Genomic DNA, 6,807 nt, shown 5'->3' with positions numbered 1-6,807 from the left:
CCCCCCCCCCCCCCCCCCCCCCCGATGATTAACAGGTAGTTACAACAAGCAGTATGATACTTTTGTGTTCAAAATTACCCAGCCTCAACAGTGATCCTAGATCAATGCTTGAACTGGTTGTGAGATATCCTTTAAAATGAAGATTATGAGAATTTTGTCATATCAAAAATAATTAAATTACACCATACATGTTTGAAAACAAATTCTGAAAGGTGCCATAAGTGATGAATTTCCTCACTGTGGTACTATCATTTGGTCCCTCTCTCATTGGTTGTCGATGGTTGTGGGCCCAGATGTGGATGAGAGGGATGCGGTATGCCTCAGGCTAGTAAACAGCACAGAAACACGGCCTTTTAGTTCCTGTGGTTACGCTGTTGTGCAGCGTTTAATGTTTAAAGAGAAGGGTGGAGCCGCATTTAGTAAGGAAGCATTTTATATAGATGCCACTGGGCATGGAGTGGGGTGTTGGGGAGTTGTGGGATGTGGAGTGGATAAAAAAGAGAAAGACAGAAGGAGTAGAGAAATTCATACAAGGGGGGAAAAAATTATATAACAGTGAGATGAATTACAATAATGATCAATTGTAAAATGATCAGTGATACAGGCGCAGTAGGTAGCCTATAGACGGATGGAGGGATGGATGGAGTGATGGTGGGATGCGGTTTCGGGCTGCAGCGTGTCAGGAAACCCAAAGCCTGCGCTGTGACCAGCCGTAGTCACAGCAACAGCATAGTTACCATTCTTTCCTGCCACTGACCTCAAACCAGCCACTACCACTTCCTGTCCGCACACACTGGCATGCAGAAAAACACATATGCACACACACCTCTAGCCATATTTGAATGACTGTAATCAGCCATTTGACAACTTTTTAGAGTCCTCTGACCAACGTTCTTGAACACTAAGCTGCAATAAGCTATGTAGGCTACAGGGTGTGTGTGTGTTTCTTCCTGTCTTGCCTATATTTGGAAGAACTGAGCTAAAGCTGCTGAATGACTACCATTCAGATGGGTATGTGCGTATTATATACATAGACTCATGTTCTTTTCAGTGTTCATTCTGTTGTCTAGAAAAAATCTTTCCTTTCACTGGTTTATTTGACTATCTGTTATAATATCTGTTAATCACATAGTTCCTTTGCACATTCATTGGTTAGAGAAACTGATTCATCTGTCAAAGTTGTTGAAGTTTGATTGTTGAACAGCAGAGGGTAGCAAAAATCCATTAATGATGTACAGCAGCCTGTGGCGCATCAGCATGAGAATCAGAATTAGTATGCCCCTCACAACAGAGATTGGGCATACTGTAATATGAGTATGAATGAGTATAATAGATCTCTTTCACAGCTGACATTTTGACTTGTCATAGTAGGAAAGGTGCAAGTGTTAGAATAACAACAACATTAAGAACAATAACAACCAACAATGGCTCAGTTCTATTCAGGTGTCCCAGTAGCCATGACAGTATGACAGTGAGCCAGCATGCACACTACCAGTACCCTGAAACTGAAACATCTGAATGAAACTCAGCCATGAGTAATAACATCACTGTGTCTAAATGTGGATTTAGTGTACACATTGCTATTCCACACACTTATCCTGGGTTCACTGTTCATATGCTATTACAGAGTGGTGCTTTTGCGGTATTAGTGAGTATTACTAAGATTATAGTGACTATACTGTATTACAGGTGTGTGTGTTTATATTTTTTTTAAGTGTGTCTGTGTGTACACATTGTATACAAGGCTGGTCACGAAGGTCATAAAGAGGAAGTCCTAGTGGTCAGTAGAAAGGAACACGTTTCTCTTCATGTCATAGTCGCCGTCCTTCATTTCCTCTCCTTCATCCGTCTATTCTTGCCTTTGACACTGGTGGAAATCTCATGCAGTGTGTTCAGTAGACCTGTATTTGTGTGGGCGAGCCTGTATAGTATATGCATGTGTATGAAATGCCATAATGGAGTGAAGCCTCCCTGGTACTGTAACCTCTATTTTTCTATTTAAGTCCTTAATGTTTATTATGTAAGTGACTGTAAGTGAATTTTAGTTTGGCCGTACACAAACAGACCTCATTCTAACCTCCACCAGCATCCAGATCAATTAACAAATTCTATTTAAAATAACTATTTGATATTCTCCATATTTCTACCCTTTATAGCAGGAATGGAAGTGTGTGAAATGTAAATTAGAAGACTATGTTATTACAATGATTTTAAATTGAGACAAAATATGGCAGATCATATTCGTCTTTTTAATTGTTACAAACTTTATTTCTGTTTTAAATACTTGTGCCAAATCAACATGGCTTTGAAAATAAATTTCTTCACTTCTTTCCCATTTCTCGTACACATTTAAATATTTTCCTCCATTTTTTTCTCCCCCATCCATCACCAGAGTGTTGACAAATTAAGATGTGCAAGTCTCACTGAACGCTTCTCTGCATGACTGATGCTGCTTTCCAACAAGCTTACATACTTGCATGTGTACGCATTTACTGTATATGGGCACACACATGCAAACACACATGCAGAGTGTGAGCAATGCAGTATAATAAGCAGCGTGGCAGAGATGTGGTCAGATTTGCCCCATGTGCAATCGTTGAGAAGCCACATGAAGGCTTCTGGGTATTAAAGGACAAGCCTTGGTTGGCTGGGAGGGAAGCTGTCATGCAACAAAACTGTGTTTTTCACCCTTTTTTTCTCTCTTTCATTTCTTCTCAATCACTTTTTTTTTACCCCTCTTTCCAAGTTCTATCTTTCACCAAATTCTCTCTTCTCTTCTCTCTCTGTCCACTTTTTTTCTCCTTCTTCATTTCTTTCATTCTGTGGCATATTAGACTCAGTTGTAATACTCTCCAGCTTAAAATGCTTAGACCACTGGAATGTTCCGTCAAAGAGGTGGGCGGGCCCAGGGGGCGGGACAGACCAGCATAACCAATTAAGGAGGAGATTGAGGTAAGACGGACAGCTTCTAAATGGTGTAATAACAACCTACTAAAATGTAATTACAATGCAATAGCAATAGACACTTCTAATGACAGGATCTATATGCCAATGTGATTTCCTAATTATGGCCTTGGCATAATGGGTGACTGTTAACATGGCGTGGAGATTATAGAGAGGTGTCTGAATGCAGACATTCAACCACAGGGACTTGTAACAGTGTTGAAGGGCATAATGGCCACTCAGAAGTCCAGCCAAGTATTGATCTCAACAGGTTAGTGTGTTTGAGAGGCAGCCGCAGAGTGAATGAGTAAGTGTGAACTTGAGTGAGTGATTCAGTTTGTTTATCTATTGAGCCACCTATCCATTTGTCCAATCATCTGCCCATCCATTGAATCTTTTTATTAATCTAACAAGACTCTATCTGGCTATTGATGTAGGTTTTTGTTTTTTGTTTGACCTATTCCTCTGTTGGTCCAATTTCATCTCCGTCCATCTGTCTTTCAGTCTGTCCACATGTGATGCTGCCATCCATCCATCTGTCCATCCATCCATCCATCCGTCTCTATCCCTCCATCCATCCTTCCATCTCTAACAAGAGGAGTGGATGGTGGCATCCATTATTACAGAGCATCCCAGAATAGAGTCTCGTTTTATTACAAGTCCCTCTGGTCGCCGTGGCTACCCAAATTACAGGCCAGGCTTCTCACACATAAAAAAGGTTGCGCTGCCGAAAACCAGCCACCTCAATAAAGGATGGATTAGAAAATCCTTTGCTTTTTTCCCTTCCTTTCCTTTTTGAAAGGTTTTCTGTACATTTTTTTCCCTCTGGTGTTTTGTTTTATGTTGGGGTGCAGCGGTCTTCTTCAGTGGTTTTGCTCCCCGACCCTGCGGCGGGAAAATACGCTCACTTGTGGGTTTCTGGGAAGGCAGCAGTGGACGAAACATCTGCTGGGAGCAAGATCTATGTAAGTGTTTGTGTGTATGAGCATGTGCATGTAGGGACACTGCCCTGGCATCATGTTCGAGTTTACAGATCTGTTTGAGTGATAGCAAAATAGTAAGAGATGGTGAGAAAATATTCACTATTCATTATTTTGTAGTTTTGAAAGAGGTGTGATGTAAAGTTTGGTTATTTAATAATAATAATAGGCTATCTTGTGAAAAGTGTAGAAAGGTAAAACACTTGCACACATTGAGTTTTCATTACTGTTCTCAAGTTTCAACCTTTACATAACTGACACAGGATGTAAGACCCTTGATCATTGTTTGGTATATCTTCCCAACATTACAAAATTGTATGGTAAGTGTTCACATATTCGTTGACTAGCCTTCAATTCAGATTAGATATTGCCTACATGTGTTTGAGCTAGCAGAAAAAAAAGCTAAAATTAGTATGCCTAGCATTCAAAGCTTCATCATTCCTATGCATGCAGCTGACATAATGAGGTGCAATGTGACAACTGTCAGATGTTTATACAAAATCTCCTCATGAGGCAAGCTGATTTTTGTTATGCATCAACAAGTACTACAAAGCTATCTTATTTGGCATTAGCTACATCACATACCTGTCCAACAAATACTCTGCATCAATATTGAAGTTTTTCATATAGTGTGAAGCTTCATCTACCTCTTAGATCTATAGAACCCATGTTTTGAATTTCTTGGTGGGTAATTCAGGGACCCTGTGAATGTGCAGAATTAAGTACACACAGAGCTGGGGCAGCTTTATCTTGTATGAAAGCTTTCAAATCTCAGAGAGATGAGTGATGGGCACTGATTCAGTAAAGCCAGTATAACATGACTGGTTGGACAGATATTGACAGAAGAACTTCATAAACTTTGCATGGTAAGCAAGTGTAATAGGATATTATACATTAAAACAATGGATTTAAACCTAATTGGTCACAAGCACACTTAATTGGTCACAAGCACTTATTGATATTCCATTTTAAGACACCTTTGAATCCTTGACTTTATCAATATGAATTAACTGAGCTGCCCTTATGTAATGGAGATGTGTCTGTTTCCCTTTTCCTCTTCATTATCTTTAAGTGTGCTAATATTTCATATTCAGAAATTTGAAAATTAATTATTTTGATGTTCAGTTTGCTAAAACAAAGTCCTTATCTTACTGCTGATGCATTTTTTGTGCATGTTTTATTTTGTGAGGGCTTTGTCATGTTTCCTTACTACCTACCATCCCCACAGGCTATATTAAGATGATTTGCCTTCATGTTCACAGACTAGTGTAAACATAGAAACATATATATATATATATATATATATATATATATAAATATAAAACCAATACGAATATACCATTCACAAATACAGTTGTGTATACAGGTGCTCCATTTACGTTTTGTAACTGTATTGTTACTATGCTGCTGTCTCGAGATCTATTTGATCAACTTCTCACAGTGGGAGCAAGTGGAGCTTGTCATGGCTTGAATCATTTTCCACCAGTGATTCAGAAACAGTGCTTCTTTGATTGAAAATGTTACCAGATGAAATGTTTTTCCTTTTGGTTCACCAAATAATCTTTCATGACCAACTAAACCCCAAATATTGTTCCCAACCAGGACAATATGCTGGCAAATCTAAATACATTTTTGAACAACTGCATTACAAACTACATTACAAACAGCCTATGTAATGAACAATGATGCAGTCATCTCTGTGGTAATAGGTTGTGGTCATATCTTGGGAGAGAAAGATTATAGAGATTTGAAGGAAGAAATTAAAGCTGGAGAGACAAGAACTTTTTGATGCAAAGAGGAAAGATGGAGGGTTGTAGAGATCTGTCTAATAAAAGAGGATATTTATGGCAGTTTCTTTCACATCCTCTGCCTTTAAAACCAGAAGGAGAAATATAGCCCGGGATGCAGCCTCATTAAACAATATGAGGGCTCTTTATCATGTGGCAACCCACCGGAAGTAGGATTCCGTCCCATCTTGGGTTCAGAAGCAAGGGTTTTACAGGAAGTGTGAATGTGGTGTGCGATGAAAGGATGGGATGAGGTGTGTGTGTGGATGTCAGTTTGTGTGTGTGTCTGCAGTGCACACTATTATTATGCCGCTGCGGTTGTAATGATGTAAGATGCTCGCAAGCGAGTAAACAAGAGCAGCACGCTATCTACAAACAATATATGAAAACATCATGTTTCTATGGGGCTCAAATGATTGAGAAATCTTTATAGTCAAGAGAGGTGATACGATGTGTAGATTTCAGAGCCCATTTGTATCAGTAAAAATAAGCACACATTCAATTTATTTTCATGAGTTTAGGTGTTTAGGGGACTAATTGTATTAAACCTTGTACATTTAAAAATATCGCTTTTGTCTCTGTGAAACACATACAATTGATATGCTAGTCTGAACTGTCCGCTCTAGGATAAAATAGACTTTAAACCAATAATTTACCGTTACAGTTGAATGTACCCTGTTTTATTGTAAAGAAACATTGTCTTGTTTACATGTAGCATTTTTAGTATGTATCTGTGGGGATAAGCAAATTGGTTGAATGTATTCCTATCCCAAAACATCTTGAATATATATTTTTATATTTTGAAACCTGCATTCTTCTTCTCCACTTTGATTGGGACATTCCTCTGTTATGGCACCTCTACCGATTGCTGATGTTTGAAATTGAAGTAAATGGGCACTATACAGCTGTTCTTGCTTATAATGTCATAGTTTTTAGCCCTTGAGAGGGCAATGCTGGTCTGGTCCAGACTGAAATACCTCTACAACTATTAAATGGGTTGCCGTGAAAGTTTATACAGACATTCATGGTATCCAGATAATGAAGCCTATCATTACATGTAATTAAGCCTAATGTATCAATGTGACTTTGGTGATCCC

This window comes from Micropterus dolomieu, linkage group LG07, assembly GCF_021292245.1.
Source record: "Micropterus dolomieu isolate WLL.071019.BEF.003 ecotype Adirondacks linkage group LG07, ASM2129224v1, whole genome shotgun sequence".
Taxonomy (NCBI): Eukaryota; Metazoa; Chordata; class Actinopteri; order Centrarchiformes; family Centrarchidae; genus Micropterus; species Micropterus dolomieu.
This window is presented reverse-complemented; position numbering follows the sequence as displayed.